The sequence below is a fragment of the Pristis pectinata genome, chromosome 3 (genome assembly GCF_009764475.1).
Source record: "Pristis pectinata isolate sPriPec2 chromosome 3, sPriPec2.1.pri, whole genome shotgun sequence".
Lineage (NCBI taxonomy): Eukaryota > Metazoa > Chordata > Chondrichthyes > Rhinopristiformes > Pristidae > Pristis > Pristis pectinata.
Genome location: NC_067407.1, coordinates 110836230 through 110854740, shown reverse-complemented (window position 1 = coordinate 110854740; position 18511 = coordinate 110836230).

Genomic DNA, 18511 nt, shown 5'->3' with positions numbered 1-18511 from the left:
ATGCTAATTAATTTCTTCACCATTCTTCTCCCACACTTTCAGTTTAGCCATAGCTAGGACTTTATACACAATTAACTACTTTACATACTTTATCGTCATACCTTTCCTATCTGTATAATTCTCATGCTTAATACTACATCACCCTCGGTAGTGCTGGATTAGCAGATTTTCCAGGCTTTCAGATATTACTCTTAATAACATCCAAAAACACTTTTATTTCACTTTTTAACATTACATAGCAGTGTAATAAATTCTCCGGTAAACCCAGTGAGTTTAAAGGAAGCAGGAAACAAACAAGCACTCCAGACCCTGACTCCAGCCACAAACCTGCCAATGTTCTCGAGACCTTGTGTTTCAGACCACAACCCCAGACCCAGCAGCGCACCCAGTCCACAGTCTGGACTCTGGCTGCACACAACGCTTGCACTTTGGACTCCAGATCACATTTGGACTAATGAGTGAGGGGGATGCTGGACTACCAGGATTTCCAAATGGTCAGATGCCAAATTATTGGAGTTCTACTGCATTGCATTTCCAGTCTGACTCTACCTGATTCAAGAATTGCAAAAAGATAGTGACAAAACATGCTCAAAACAAATGACGGAGCATGTCAACAGACATCTCTGGTATTGCACGCACTTAAAGCAATGTAAATTCTAATTGTTATTATTTAGCTAACACCCTGGTTGGGGTTCAGTTGCTTGTGACTTGAAGCAGGAAGGGGCAGCTGAGGATTCCATGGCTTTGAGCTCTAGGGTCAGTGAGAGTGCAAGACTGTAAATTGGTGTCAATCTTTGACTTCACCCTATGGATGGCCATATGATGGAATGGTCTACTTAAATTCAATGGCTGAGAATTGGATGGTTCCTGCAATGGGTAAGTAGAACATAGAATAAAGAACAGTACAGCACAGGAACAGGCCTTTCAGCCCACAAGGTCTACGTTGAACAACATGCTGAACTAAACTAAATCTCTCCTGCCTATACATGACCCATATCCTTCCATTCCCTACATATTCATGCATCTATCTAACAGCCTCTTAAACACCACTATTGCACCCAGTCACTCTGCCTGATTACTATCAACAGAGTGAAGTACTTATTCAGTGGCAAGCACGAATAAGGAAGAAGTGGATGGAATATTTGTAATTTAGGGCGAACAAGAGAGGAGTCCAGGAAGATCAATGAAAACAAGAGATGGCAAAGTGTTCTTTCTGCATTATAATCAGTGAAATCTTTCCACAATCAATTTGTTGACACTCGTCCACTGTGTAAAATTAGCAGTTTTGCTTCTGTGCTTATTTTTAATTTCTAAATTGCAGTATAAATATCAAAAGTGAGTTAAAAGCCTTGTCAAACAAATCCAGTAGGAACAGCCGATGGAAGTTGGACACAAAACATAGGCTATCTTGGAACAGCAGCACACTTCATAATAACTTTTTAAGTCAAAACTTGGCTAGAAATACTTCGTTTATATGTGGAAGATATGTGAGGTCCAGCAATATGGCACTTTATTATTCTGTGGGAGTAACAACTTACCAAACACAGAAGACATTTGTTTATTTCCATGTTGCTCCCTTAATACTTAGTGGGTTAGACAGTTAAGTATTTGATATTGATAGATGTCAACGTTGATCTAAACTGTAAATTGATATATTTGACACTTGTTCTTTTCCATGTGACTCTGTAGATTCAAATGGAAGGAAGCTAATGCTACTGCTCATGAAATGATTACAATTAAAGAGTCCTTAGAGCTGTCAAGAGGGATCATCGTGCTGAGCCTGGAAGCCAAAGGGTCCCAGGCATAGAGCTCAGCTGTACCCGAATTTATAAGCAATCACCATTTCTGTTTAACCGTAATGATTTTTTTTGGAAGTCAGATTTCTTAAGCACCACTAAACAAGACTAGTAATTGGAAATGAGACAATTTTATTGCCCATTCAGCTGAACTTTAAGTCTTGAGGTCCTCTAATTAAATGGTGTATCACTTAAAAGCAGTGAAATCCTCTGAAGAGTCCTCAGTCTGTGATGTGGCTTGTAGATCTCATTGATTTATTGCTTATGTTCTTGCTGTTTTAACACTGCTGTTGTTTCTATTCTGTTTTGGACCATCTGGGCAATGAAGAGTTAAATGTAAAACAAGTGGATCTAGCTGCAGAAATATCACAACAAGAAATGTACACTTGAAGACCACCTCCAAGGAGACCACCTGTCTATGGTGGCCAACTCACATCAATCTCAACAGCAAACTAATGCCTCACACTTGAAGCTGCATTAGGAGGCTGTGTACTATAGACCATCTGAAGCAGGTCCCAAAGGCGGTTGTTAGACACAGATTTTAGAGCACTGCACCTATTGCTAGGTGTGTTGTCTGTTGATGAATAGGTTGTCTGTGAGTTCCAGATTATATGTGCAGAATGTCTGGTGCTGAGTGACTGAGTGATCCTGTACACAATGCAAGCAGTATTGAAGTGAAAAAATTACAAAACGGGTGATTCTTCACTAATGAGCCATTCATATCCGAGTCCACGTTAAGTCTGCCACACATCGCAAGCTTACAAGTGGTTCCTACACTGGTGAAGTAAATCACTTTCAACATTCAGTGCCTTAAGTCTCCTAAATCTGTTTATGTTGCAAAACGTTCACATAAATCAATTTTAAATCTAGAATAATGTGCCAATGATAAACGTAAGATGTTTGGCACTGTGATTCTCTGGTGGAGGAGATTCACCTTGTGGCAATGTCCAAATTTCTTCAGAAGTCCTGGCATTTCTTGATCTGTCATTATTTTATAATTTTCATGGATGCTTTATTAAATGTAAACCAAAAGAAATAAAGCCATGAATGTCTTTTGTTTTAGATGTATGTCAGGTTTTCTTTTCAAGAATGAAATTCTGTTCATAACAATTGATTACTTCATGCCTGGAAAATGAAAAAAACCTAACCTATCACCTGAAATGATTCTTAAAAGGTTCTATTGTGAAAATACAGTAAAAGCAAGTTGATTAGAGAGTGAATCAAGGTGGTCCTGTCACAGATGCAGACTATATGCCTTTCTATTCTTCTGTCACTTCTGGATGGCTGATTGACTGATAGTATCAGTCTCGCTGACAGGCTCAGATACAAGGATTTTATAAATTAAAATGAAACAAAAGTTGGCTCCCGGAAAAATATAACTTCATTCTATGACAGCTAATCCAAAAACATTACCAGATGGAAGCCACAGGTCAAAAGAGGCTTCAAGTCTCACCTTGGGGAGAGAGAAAAAATGGTTTTGCAATAACACGTAGACAAGCCCTTCTGACAAACTGAGCTTAAAGGAGCATAAACATAGGGATAGTAGGAATGACTAGACCTCATTTACCTGAACTCCACAATGAAGAATGGTATTATGAAATGAGACCTGCCCATGATGAGTAGCAAAAATGGAAATAAAAGAAGAGGAATGCGAATGTCAAATTGACACAGCACGTCTAGATCATACATTCAGCAGTATCGATCCAGGCATGCCAAATGATATAAACATAATAAATCATCTAGGAACAGTTACATGTGTAGACCGTTCAGAGAAACACAACATGAGTTACAAGTGTCAAGCCTGATATCAACAGTGGTATTTTTACATAATTGAGTTTCACCACATTATGGCCTTGAAGGACCTCAGAACTAGCCAGAAAGAGACCAGAAAAACTTCCTTAGACACTGTGTGAAGTTGGTTATGTTTAGCCTTCCCTCATTCTATTTCCTGGCAGCTTCCTGAAGGCTGCAACTTTCACTTCCCCATTACAAGACCTGTGCTCTGGATTCTGCTGAGGACTTGGAGCATTTGTAGGAGCAGCCAGAACAACGAGAAAAATATGGCAAGCTCGCTCAGCCCCTGAGGAAGAAAAACAAAATAAATATGTCCTAGATTAAATCACTTACTTGAAAAACATTTAATATTGTGTGGGTTAGAGGCAAACCTCTATTTTCAAATGAGGAGATAGCTAAACCTCTACTGGTAGGTGGCAGATGGGTACAATCAAATGTTTGTGACCACCTGCCCCCATGCACTTCTAGTGAGCCCCCAAATTGGTGTTGGAGACAAGAGTGAATGGAATTGCTGGATTCAGTATCTAGGGAACGGTAGCGTCAGTGTGTTTTGGTATGGGATCGACCTGCATCCCCTGTCACATGACAGTCTTTATTTCAAGGACACAGTTCAGATCTGATGGCATTCTGTTTATCTGATTGAATCCATCACTTTTTCTATTCCTGAGTCCTTGCACGTTGAGCCACAGACAACTTCAATGACTTTATATTCATCCAGTTGTTTCCTGTTAACTAGTTTTCTCGCTTTTGTGATTTTTGTGAATGTCCCTGTTTTGTAAATTGAGAAACCACCTCAGGGGAAAGGAACAAGAGGAAAAGCAAAGAAACTCCAGAACCAGCAATTTGTTAATAGCAAAAATATTGGTGTCCAGTCAAGAAAATAACAGAGTTCACAGCTTTGTTTTGTAGCACTCATTCAAAGTTGAATTGTTTTTATTTTAGAAGATGTTGATGCTTTAAGGTCTAGGAAAAGGGAAGAAATCCCTCAGTATTGAGATCTGGGGAAGGTGGAGATTGATACAATGGTATTTCAATATATCTTGGTTCAAACAAAATGAGACTGCAAGATGAGAAAAAAGTGCAACAGGAACAAGAAGGGAAAGCTCAGCACAGGAAAGAGGCATGTCAGTGTTGATAAAATAGAGAAAGACAAGAAAGGTTGAAACATAGAAAGAAGTTTAATACTGGAGGTGAGATGCAATAGTTGAGAGTGGATCTATCACTACTTAATCAACAAGACTGGGGAGTTTGTTGACAAGTTCAAAAGATCAGTCGATAAACTAGTTATTAAACATGTCATTTGCCTTTTGCATGTCCTCAACAAATCACAAAAACTTGCCACTCAACTAATCAACAGTTTCGTGGCTGAGGTTTGTCACCAGATTGTGTGGCATTATATTTGCCCCAGATGTCAAAGAATTCCAGACTTTCTAAATATCCTATGAGCTCTGAAACAAATCTTTTGATGACACTAGACGAGTCGAGAAAACATTGGCTCCATGAAAATGCTTTATAAGATTGATTCTTCAAATTTATTGACTACACTTGTTCTGGTAACAAAGAAGCCAACCTTATCGATTGCATGTAAATATGGCCAATGTGATACAAACAAGTAGGGGCTAAAGGTTAGTAGGCACCTTTGGTTTTACTCACTTACTGGGTTCAATTCCTGGCTTAAAATCTATAAAGGGTATAACTGAAAAGAAAAAAAAATCAATGCAAATTTACTGTATATAATGTCATCACATTATTTATATGCAATGTAGGTCTATTCTTTTAGATTAAAGAAATGCAGCAGAAAAACCTTATTCCAGAGCTAAACTTAAGTATTCATGGCAGAAGGTTCCTTTTCCCATTATCATTTAGATCAAAAACTACTTTTGTCAAAATATTTTACTTCATAGTCAGTCTGCCTTTTCATTTGAACTTTGGTTCCATTTAATTTCATGTTAATTTTAAAATTAGAGTACTAAAAATGTGACGCATCTGCACTCAAAGCAACAAAGAACTGCTGAAAGCTGATAAATAGATTAACATTTATGTCACAATTTGTTTTAGACCTTAACAAAGGAAACAACTATATTTTCTGAATTAAATATGTAAATGCACATTAAAAAATAAATAATTACTGGGTACTCCTGCAAAATACGTTGTTGCCTTTACAGACAACAGAAGTATTTAAAAAAATGAATTGTATACATTTCAGAACAAAGCTAGATTTGTCTTAGCCACAAAAAGAAAGGGTTTCTTTTTTATTTCATATCTTTCATTATGTTCCAAAGCACTTCAAAGTCACTGCACTGCTTTGAGGAGTCGCTACTGTTGCAAATTAAGAAATGTGGCAAGCTCCACTAATAGCAATGTGATAAACAACCAGATCTGATAGTAAGCAATCCAAAAGGAAAATACTGCTGATGCTGAAAATCTGAAATAAAAATGGGCTGGCTGAATATTTCTAGCATTTTCTAATTTAATTCTTTTTGTTGACAGGTCTCCGGAGGAGTATTCAAATCTTCCAACCTCAAAGGAAGGCTGCTACTAATTGAGTCACAGATGACTAACTGGAGCTAATGTATATGTTTTTAAGTTTTTGGCATTTTCCTTATATTTTCCTGTTACTTATTACTTATATCTTACTTATTATCTTCTCCTTTCACTTACTGATGAATCATGCATCTTTCTCAGTTGCAAAGATGTTAAAGAGCTGCACCCAGCTTTTAGCAAAGTCCTTTAGTTGGCAAAAGGATGGAAAAGCAGTCCTGGATAACTGACCCACATATTTTCTTTCTAAAGTGCCTGGTGTAACAAAATGTCTTTGTGTAGTTTGGAAAATTATCTGGGTAGAAAGTCAAGCATATGGAGGAATCAGGGTTAGTCCTGGGCAGGAATAATGAATTCCAAGATGCCTTGATATTGGGCCAAAGTAAGTACTAAACAAGGCAAAAGAGTGTACCTTGTAAACATTCACCAAAAGAAAGCTCAATAGACATCTCTTGATTTCTGCTGCTTTGACACCAGCATTAGCACTTTGGAGCTCAGCACTCCAGTTATCTCCAACACTGCTGCTGGGGTGGTGGTGGAGGCAGATACATTGAACAGGTTCAAGAGCTTGTTGGATAGGCATATGGAGGAACGTGAGATAGAGGGATATGCGGGAGGAAGGGGTTAGGTAGTGTGAGGGTGCTCTGATGGACGGCACGACACGGTGGGCCGAAGGGCCTGTTTTGTGCTGTATGGTTCTATGGTCCAGATGAGTATAGGTTCAGCAAGAGAAAGACTCCAGACCAGTGCTATTTAAGGGGATCATCAACTACTTCCAGGTTAGGTTCTACACAAAATGCCAGAGGAACTCCACATGTCAGGCAGCACCTATGGAGAGAAATGAAGAACCTATGTTTCTCTCCATAGATGCTGCCTGACCTGCTGAGTTCCTCCAGCATTTCGTGTGTGTTGCTCCAGATTTCCAGCATCTGCAGTCTCTCTTGTTTGTCCAGGTTAGGTTCTGATTGATTTGTTTTGGCTATGGGCTTGCTTCTACTAGATGTCTTTTAGAATTGTTCTAGATTTCACAATATAGGGTGGCAGGTACTGATATAATCTTTAACTTCTAGGCTTCTGCACAAACCAATTGCATCCTTTGGAATATACCATAACTTGGCAAATGAGTAAGCAGCATATTCACCAGCACAAGCTGCTGGCAAAGGGAGGAGAAAAGGGGGAGTAGGGATTCTGACCAAAGGCCAGACCCAATCCAGCCAATGGTATAGTTCCTATTGTTAAAATTCTTTTAATAAGATAGATAAGATATCTTTATTAGTCACATGTACATCAAACCACACAGTGAAATGCATCTTTTGCGTAGAGTATTCTGAGGGCAGCCCGCAAGTGTCGCCACGCTTCTGGTGCCAACATAGCATGCCCACAACTTCCTAACCCGTACGTATTTGGAATGTGGGGGGAAACCGGGGCACCCAGAGGAAACCCATGCAGACACAGGGAGAACATACAAACTCCTTACAGACAGCGGCCGGAATTGAACTCAGGTTGCTGGCGCTGTAATAGTGTAACCGCTACACTACCATGCCTACCAATCCTTATGCAATCCTTATGTCCATTTTTGGGGACAACCAAATATTTTTTCCCCAATGTCATTCCAAAATCTGTTAAAAATTTATAAAATATATCTGAGGTGGCTTGTCTCAGGAAGAAAAAGAGATAAAATTACAAGGGAAGTCATTTTCTGCTGTTCTTCTATTTCTCCAGTACTCAGCTCTAAAACTACCCATAAAGACAAAGCATTCAATGAAACAACTTCTCAGTCAAGAATCAGGAGTAGGCACAGGAAGATGTAAGGAAATAGTGAAAGATAAAGCATAATCCAGGGCAATGTAGACAAAATAGATAAAGAAAATAATTTATATGGGACAATCGTCACCCAAAGATGTGCCAAGATGGTCTCTAGCCAATAGTGTAATTACCATTACAGTGTGGAAAAATGCAAAGTACAATAAGACTTATGGACATATTTTCTGCAGCAGGGGGCTTTACATTCAGAGGGAGGAATTTCTAATGACTATTTTCAGCGTCACAGTTCCATGATCTACTAACTATGTTAAGGCCCTTAAACAGTCCCACTGACAAGGCAATGGGAGAGGATTGATGCCAGTAGATCTTGACTGCCAGATCTCACTTATACGCTGATGGTCAGTTGCTTGCTCATTTCAAGTGCAAGAGCTGAAGAAGGTCATTCAACCCATTGTGCCTCTGCTAGTTCTTGATGAGAATAACCTAATTAGTCTCAATGCCCTGTCCTTTCCCCACATCCCTATAACTATTTCCTTTTCACATAGATCCAGTTCTGTTCTAAAAGTTGCTGCTGAATTGACTTCCATCAGCCTTTCAGGAAATGCATTCCAGACCATAACAGCTCATTCATTAATGAGGTTCTTGACAAGCCCCTCATCTGCTATCAAAAGCAATGGTATTTGAACTGGGAATCGGTAGGCTAGGAGGGTTAAAAGTCCTTCTTCACAGAACTTCAGAAAAGCAAAAGGAATCTGAATTATAAAATTAAAGTAATTGCCTTAAATTTAACTCCCCCATATTTTTACTGAAAAGAACTAAAATTGAAATTATTGGAGGCCTTTCAAGGATGTGCATGTGGGTCTTTTCCCAATAGCTCTCTAAATATTGATTGATGTAATGTTAATTTTCAATGGAAACCATGTTGTAAATAACTTGTAACTTGCAACCTGTAACTATTACAATGATGTTATAGTCAATGTTGTCATTTTAATGTCTTTTAAAAAAATATATATTTAGTTCAAATCAATGCAGACTCTAGAAACCCCTTAAGCAACCTTTAAGTGGAGAACATTTTGTCCATTCACTCCTACTCAGAAGTCAACCTTTAAATTTCCTCATGTATTCAGAAACACAGAATTTTAGACCACTTAAGTTATTAGTCAGCATGAGATTTGTGCCAGCTGCAGAAACAAAGTAAACAGTCAGTTTTTTGGTTTAAATAATTATTAACGTCAACTTGTCATCATTGTAATTAACAAAACCTTTGGCATTGTTTTCCCAATATTCTCAATTCAGTATATCTCTTTGATGTTAAACATCAGAGGTAACTCTTCAGAAGATTGAATAAAGTGGCATAACCTAATCTCCATGAATCTCTACCCATACACTTCAACATTGTGTATAGCTGTAAATGCATTGTAGTAATTTTATGAATGATGTATCCCTTTATGAAGACAAGGAAAGAGAAGAACAAAGTTGGAGGCAGCACACTAACTAACGATTGTCTTTGGAACTAATTTAATGGGGAGGGGAAGGTGATTGATGCTAAATAAGATTCATAAAAATCGAATATAACATTTTTTAATTGAGTACGGTTGAAGATTATTCTTTAATTGAATAATTGAATAATCATCGCATCCCTACTGTAGTGCATCATAAACAGCTCTCACAATTAAGAAGCCTCCTGCACTTCAAAGAACATTCACTGATGCCTATTATAAGGCACTTTAATTTGAAGCTGTGGCTGATCAAGAAAAATTGCGATGCTAATAAAGGCAAAATACAAAGAAATTTGGACAAAATGACTCTCTGCATCACAGATTTTGTTTACTAGTGGGTAATTAATTCCTCACATATGTTGGGAACATCTGTCGCGGTGACCTGCCATAGTATCTGCGAAATTACTGCTGTGCTGTTCCTCCGCAGGTCATTAGCACCACAGCTGAAATTAGTCTTCTTTTTCCTATATTATCTAAAGTGTTTCTAACATTGTTTTTTGGTGCAGTTTTACAAAGAATCAATGAAATTATTCCAGAAGAGCTTCCGAGGCTTGATCTCATCACTGGTCTAATGCAATTGTCCATCTTTTGTAGCAGTGCGCACTGCATAATAAAGTAATATGGATAATCTTATTTGCGTACCCTTAGGAATGCCATGCCAGTTATTGTATTAGATTCTTAATGAGATTCCTCACTCGGTCAACATAACTGTTTTGTATTCTTAAAATATGAATTTGTCCATTTATATTCCATCATTAATTTTATACAAATGTGCCCTTGAATCTAACCCTGTTTCTTGCCCTACATCCTACAGCAGTGTGAGATTGGTTTAATTCCTCATGTTTAGTATCGAGATACTGAGCACAAGGACAAAGGCGATTTCTGCACCTATCCCAAACAAATGGTTGGTTAAAATAAAAGAACACATTTAAAAAGTCACGCATGCAAGATTTTGTTCTTGGGATTTGTCTTCACACTAACCTTTAAAGGTGCAGAATAGACAATATCTCACATATACAGAAAAGCAGTAGTTTCTTCATGTTCTTTATGATATTAGTGATTAGGTGTCTAACCTAAAGCCAAGATATAACAAAACTATAAGATTTGAAAAAAAAGTTTCCTTAGTGTTTACATTTTGTTCTGGAAGTTTGTTTCAGTAGGTTTTCCTTTTAGTAAGAAAATCATGTACTATCTTTTTACTGAATTCTGCAGTACATTGAATATTACATAACTGAAGGGGAAGAAAACTAATGAATTAATCTTAATATACATCTTCAACTATAGGCACAGCTTTCAATTCTTTGTCCCTCCAATTATATTTTGAACAGGAATCTGTGACATATTCTGAAAACTATTAAATATGTATTTTGCTATAATCAGGATGTGAATTGTCAGTAATTATAAAATCCGTGGTTTGTAATGCTTTATGTACCATTCATAAAGAATAGGTTTCAATCCTGATTATCTATACTTTTAATTTAAAAAATTGGAAAATAATGGCGCATTTTCTTCCTGCTGTACAGGCATGCATACTTTTTTGTTTATTCACACAAATTAATAGTTCCCTTCATTGTGGAACCCACAGGCAGTCAGATTGCATCTGAATTCATCTAAGTGCAGCAGCAAATTGATGAAAATTATTAAAAACCCATTAGGTGGGCATTACCTCTTTAAGACAAAGGGGGATTGAAAAAGTGCATCAACTGAGGTGATAGATCATTTCTAAAAGATGTTTAAATATCTGTTGTCTGTTCTCATCGCTGATGCTATAATTACAAAATACTTTCAGGCTCTTTGAGAGCTAAATAATTTTGCAATGCATCATTGAACATTTAGTTGCTTTGCAAGCAGATGGTTTCAGGGTTCCATCTGCTCACTGAGATGTCTTCAACAAGCCCTCTTCACCTTCACCAAAAGGTTCAAAAGCATTTGAATATTCAGCCTGTCATTGCAGGTGCCTTCTCCTGTCCCAGCGAGCCCGCGCACTGGGCCGTGGTCACACTTACACATGAGACTGACTCTGGCAGGTCTGTGCGGGTCAGTGCTTCTGACCCAGGCATGAGGCATAATTCTGCTGTGCTGCAACTCTGACACTCTTCACTCCAGTTTCATATTCCATTTGGTTTCTTTGGGAGATGAACAGCTATCCATGCAGGTCAAGAACAAGCATTAGTTATTTTAATCTTTTGATTTCTTAAAAAGTATTTTATTTGTTCCTGCCTCATCAGCAGCCAGTTATGGCAGCTGAGCGAATGCTCTGGCTGGGAATATAAGTGAACAGTCACGAGCCATTGCTTCAATTTCAGTTTCTGATATCATCTCGTTTAACCATCACGACAAAACACTTGTATTTGTCCACAGAAAATAGTAACAGCACTGAGCTGTGCCAAGGAAAATTGTTTTACATCAAAAGCAAATAACATTGTGTGTTGTCAGCCTAAACCTCAACCCAACTAGCTGGCACGGTTACAGAGCCTTAAATAAAAAGGCCCACAATTACATTTATTTCCTAATTGCTCATTTTATGCTTTTGTAACCTTATTTTAAAATTATTTCATTTATCTTCTCTTAATTTGCTGCAAGACACAAACATGTTGTCTGATCCTTCCTTTGATGAAGTTATTCTTGACCCAAGTCTCTAAAAGCAACATTTGAGCAGCGATTTGATCTCAACATGGGGAGATATTAACCTCACATTCACAGCATTATCTTGACAGTCTGACTAAGACCAAGAGCTTGATGTGTGGGGAAATGCAGATAAAAGCTGCATCACAATCATTCGCTGGAATCTGCAGGATAGCTGGTAAGTTAAACTAACAAAGTGCTTAATTAAAACAGGAGAACTTTGAGAGAGAAAACGTTTCTTTTCTGTTCCCTACAACCAGGCCGAAAACTGGTCTAATCTGTTCAATATGAACAATGTAACAATGTCTACAAAGAGAGCAGTTGATCACATGGAACATAGAACAGTACAGCACAAGAACAGGACCTTCAGCCCAAGCTGACTGTGCCAACCATGATGCCAATCCAAACTAATCCCATATGGTCTATATCCCTCCATTCCCTGCCTGTTCTTGTGCCTGTCTAAATGGCTGTCAAACATTGCTATTGTATCTGGTTTCACCACTTTCTATGATACATGGTACAATTTCTTAAAGGGATATATTTCTCTACTATGTGGCTATTACACAAAGACAAGCAGACAGATTCTTTACAAAGAAGCAGCCTTCCTGCTCCTAGATACACAGAACAGTCAGTGAAATTACTTCTTTAATAAAAAAAAGAAAAGAAAAAGATCTGAGATAATTGTCCAGTCTTAATGTATTTTCCTTTGGCACAAAGTCCTCCACATCCTCAGGCCAATGGACCAACTATTCAAGATCTGAGCCTACACTTGTTTGCCTGTTCATGCCTTTGTGTGATCTGGCGTGTGGTGTTGCGGTGAGGGGCTGGGGCACTACAGGCTGGAAGGGGTGGAGGGAAGATCTCCCAAAGAGATGAGGTCTGTCACCGTCTGCGAGACAATGGCCTAATGTTTGGTGGTGAGGTCATGGTCCAGAGAGAAATATGAGAAGGTGTCTGAGAGCTGATGTTTAGTCTCTGTAAGATAGAGGTCGTTTCACCCTTACAACACTACAGAATCACAACCTTCACAACAGAATCACCCTTACAATGTTTGGACTCAGATGTAGTGACTAAATTTGTAGATTTATCACCCAACGTTCCTGACATGATATATCAGTTTCACTCTCTCAGATAATGGAGATACCAGTAAGTTAAATGAAATAAAATACAAAATAAGCAAAAGCATTTCTTTTTCATGCACCTATTCCAGGCACAAAATCAGTTTTGAGTCACTCACACCAACAATGTTTCAATACGTACATGAAGAGCAGTTGGTCTCACGATTCAACTCTCAAAGAAATACTTAATATTACATTAAGTCACATTTGTTACACAAGCCCACACAATGGCCCAGAGTTGTTATCTGCTGTGCAAAAAGACTTCATTATTTACTGATGATTATCTGCAAGATTGTGAGCAGAGTTGCTGCCAAAGCCAGATTTTCATGTTCATATCAGGGACACAAGAGTTAGAGCTGCTATCTAATGTTTTGTGTTAGAACCAAATGGATGATTACAACACATGTAGGAATTTCAGCCTGTCCCTGTTCTTGTCCAGAGTTACCCAAAACTAGTCCCTCTGGCCTGAAGTTTCCCCACAGTCTTATATTATTCATATATTTAAAGTATTTCATCTACTTCAGCCCTCAATTATCACTATATCTCTAAACAGATAATTCCCTCCTGACTCCATAAAATCCCCTAATAAATTTCTTATTAAATCTTCTCTTAACCTTTTCTACTGCTAAGCAAATATCTCCAGTTACCTCAAGTTGTGTCTTAAAGCTACAGTTCTCCATCACTGACATGATTTTGGTAAATCCGTATTGCACACACTCTATTCCTACAGAGGGCCACAGGGAACTGCTAACATTTTTCTAACATTTGCTGTGCACAGATTTATGTTTATCATTATTAATTCGCAAAACATTGTGGAATAAGAACAGTAAAATATCATTTATGCTGTGTGTTGAAGTCCAACCCAGCTATCCGTGAATATCAGTTTTGCCTTTTACCTCCAGAGGCTTAGCAGTTCTTTGGTACCTGGGTGGCAACCGAGTAGATTGTATTGCACAACTGTAGACAACATAGCCAATTTCCATTCCACACGCAGAAGTACAATAAAAAGTAAGGTAACTATTCTGCCAGATTACTGTTCAAGGTAGTGAAGATAACATTTTCCCCTCAAAGTTGGGAATTAATTGTTATCACCTCAGCCAGTGTTACTGGAATTGGCACAAGGGGTTGCCTTTGAGTTTCTTGAGGTCTGGTGCCATCAAGAACTCTTTGATTGCTTTTCGAATACGACAGAAGAAGATCATGCACCATAACAGATAATTTAAAAGCAAGCTGTAATTGTTCTTGTGGGCACATGGAAAGTTGGAGGGACATTCCAGACCACAGGAAGAGTCATTAGATCTCCCTTGTACAGGGCTCCTTCCCTTTCTACGTAATGTTCCAAAAGCCCTCTGTCCTGATGTTAACTTGCCAGAGAAACTGTTTTCATACTGGCTGATGGCCTTTATGTCTAAGAATTTCTTTTCTGTTTTCCTGTTCTTATTCTTTTCTCCTAATTTTATTTATCCATCCTAAATATAAATATTAAAAAAGTAAGAAAGCTAAGTCACATCTTTTTTGTAAACTTTCTTAACTCTCACCGGGAGCTGATGAACACCTTGATGAAGGGGAATATAAATGTCAGTAGGTGGCTGTTATTTGACATCCTCACGAGAGCTGCACCTGTAACAGGTACAGCAAAGAACAGTAACACCATCATTATGGATCACACATCAAGGAAGCAGGCTGGAATTTTGGGGAGTCAGTCATCACTGAAGGAGAAAGATAGATGCTCAAATAAAGCTCAGGGATAATAAAGCTAAGATGAAATGAGGCAACTTAATGTGACAACTGACTCAGTCTGGAATTAACCAAAACCACAATAAGCCTGTAAAAACAAATTGGGATCAACATTAAACAAGCCATAACATTTCCAAAAATAGAGAATCAATCAAATTATGTCAGTCATTAAACATTCATGGTTTATATTTAATAGAAATAAAATCACAGATAGGCTTGAATGAAGATCCCTGGAGAGAATTTTCATTTCATTTACTAAATATTGCAATTTCCTATTCATAGCAATAATGTTTTGTTGGTTAATGTTTTCAGATTTGTGCTGCAATATAAAGTATATGAAGTATCTGCTCTACTCCACTGATAATTATTCACATTGTGCACTCAATCTTGTCCATTGCCTTCTCAAAGGATTCGGAGCAGAGCTTAGGGGTAAACATGAGGCCACTGGCCACTGGTTCTCAGTTAAGCTATGGGGGTGGGTGGGGGGGATCATTAAGAGGGTTTCGAAGGAAGGAAAAGTGCATGGGAAACCTGAAGTTTCCCCAGAGGCAATGTTTAGGTTATTCTTAAATAGACCCTTCCAGTTCATGATCCTCCTACCATTTTCAGTACAATAACTTTCCCCATTCAGGATGAAGTTAAAATTGCACTCTGACACCCACATGTCATCAGATCCTTTACAGTTTGTTTAACGAAGAACCTCATTTGCTCCAGGCTGCCTCCTCAGAAAAACATGTTAAAGTTTAAAGCAGTGGTACCCACACAGGAAGTGGGCAGGTCCTATTGCTGGTTGCTATAATTGTCCATTCACTGGCTTTCTGCTGGTTAGGGTGATGTTTCATTACCTCACACAGTTTCCATTTACAAAGCCAAAAGCCAGGGAAGAGGTTAACTATTCCTCCAAGCTGGGGAAGGGCAGCCCTAAAAGATGGGAAAATAAAGCAGCGCTGAAGATATCTCCAGAGGAAGTAATTCTCAGAAGAAAATTATTCACAATCGTTGCTCGGTATATTATATTTTAGAAGCAGCACAATATCTCATATCAACTAAATTTCTTTCCCTCAACTTTGGTCCTCAGTTAAATTATTGTTTTTATCATCCATGTCTGTAGACTGTAATTCAAATTTTTCATTCTATGGAGTTTTTCCTAAAATTCAATAGAGACCAAGTGCACAGAAGGAGGTCTTTTCACAATGTGTCTGCACCAGTTCTTTGGCAGAAGTATCCAAGTAGGTACAATGCCCCTTTGTTTTTCCACAGTCATGTAATTCTTTTTCTTTCAATTAGTTATTCATCTCTCTTTTATTATTGAGTCTACTTCCACCACCTTTTCATGCATAAAGTCATGGAGTCATACAGCATGAAAACAGGCCCTTTGGCCCAACAGGTCCATGTCAACTAAGGTTCCCATCTAAGCTAGTCCCATTTGCTAGTGTTTGGCCCATATCCCTCTAAACCTTTCCTATCCATGTACCCGCCCAAGTACCTTTTAAATGTTATTAATGTACCTGCCTCAACCACTTCTTCTGGCAACTCATTCAGTATACTGACCACCCTCTGGGTGAAAAAGTTACCCCTCAGGTTTCTATTAAATCTCTCCCCCCTCACCTTAAACCTATGCCTTCTAGGTTCTTGATTCCCCAACCCTGGGAAAAATACTGTGCTCATCTTTGCCCCTCATGCAGTGTACTCCAGATCACAAATGATAATAAAAACACTTCTCCTTGTTCCTTCTGCCACTAAACATAATTATTTTTAATGTAATCTATCAAAGCCATTCACAATTTTCTCCCCCAAATCTGTTTTTTATATAAAGCCTTAGTTCCTCATATCAGGTACCAGTCAGGGTGTTGTATACTATGTATTGCTCCCTCTCTAAGACTGTGTATGCCCCAGAAATGAAGACAGCACTCTAGCCAAGATCTAACCACATAGCTTTATGAGCATTTACCATAATTTCTCTGCTTTTGTATTATCTTCTTCAAAGAATAAAACAAAGGATCCTACACACTTTTATAACACCCTCCTCAACTTGTCCTGCTGTCTTTGCAGACTTGTTTACATAGATCCCTGGTCTCCTATACCCACTTTAACATCATACCATTGAATTCACCTTGCCTCTTTATTCTTCTCACATAAATGTATCAGTTCAAACCTTCTCTCCCTTTCTTGCCAGCCTGTCAGTGTGTCCATGCAATCTTGTTTCTCATAGTTTATGACATTTCCAAGTTCCCTGTCATCTGAAAACTGAAGTTATGTCCTGTCCTGGTGTTATATCCCAAGTCACCCTTCCCTCCTCTAATTAAGCTTTTACTATTTGTATTTTTTCACCAGGATTTTGTGTTCCCTTACATGGTAGCTACTAATCTATTCTCAGGCTTCCCTTTTTTGCCATTCTTATTTGTTTTTTTAGATCTTGTCTGTACTTTCTATACACAGCTCAGTTTTTTCCTTACCATTTATATAAACGTTATATTTGTCTGAAGCCTCTTTTTTCTGTCTCCCTGTTATCCATGGGAGTTTTATCTTTCACCCTTCTTTCCATTCTTCATTGGATTGAATCCACTCTGTTTTCAAATTATTTCCTCAGTGAGTTCTTCCAAATTCCCCATTCCTACTTTGCTTACCAATTTTCCTGATCCCATCCCTGAGACCTTTCTCAATTCAGTAAAATAAGATTTCCTCCACTTGATTGATCCAAGTCATTTTCATATCTGTTCTAACCTGATGATATCATGATCATTTTTTTCTCCAGATGCTTCCCTGATGAGACATGATCCACATCATTTTCCAGTGGCTTTTCTTGTTGGTTGAAGCATATGTTCAAGGAAGGTCGCTTGTACACTTTTCAGGAATTCCTCCTCCTCTTGACCTTCACATGGTTAGAATTCCAGTCTCTATTAGGATCATTGAAGCCCTTGTTATCATTAATCTTTAGTATTTGTATCTTTCTGTAATTTGCCTGCACATTTGCTGCCACTCACAATAGTATACATACAGCAGTGTAATATTTCCTCTATTGTTCTTTGCTTCTAACCAAATAAATTCTGTCTTCAGCTCTCAACTATATAATCCCTTTCCAGGGATGATTTCTGAAATTAAATTCCTGTCTGAAGCTGAAACTATTGGTTTTCAAATAATTAATATTTCAGTGTAAAGAAGCTCTGCTATTTGAGTCTGTCACACCATCTTTGAAACAATGCCCGAGTCCCCAATTATCAGGAAATTAATCATTTATTTAAATATCACAGTTTTGCAGCTGCTGTTTCAGACAATTGCATAAGTGATGTGCATACATGTCATTTGGATTGTTATCAAATACATGAACGTGCTAATTCAACCCCTCCTACCTATTTAAAATGTTGTTTTGAATTCACCTCCAGTGTATCTTATCCAATCCTGTTAAAGGCTCAGTGCACAGCAAGAAAAGACACCAGATCATTGCCTCCCAGTCTCAAACTGCCACACACTGAGTACAACTCAGTTGTGGGACAAAAGGAAGAAATCAGACCTCCAGGTGCTTTCAACTGGAGTGACCCAGTAGGGTCCAGATATCTAATACTATTTTCATAACCTTGATCTGGTTTTATATGATGGAACAAGCATTCATGTAATTTTGATCAGGACTTAAGAGTAG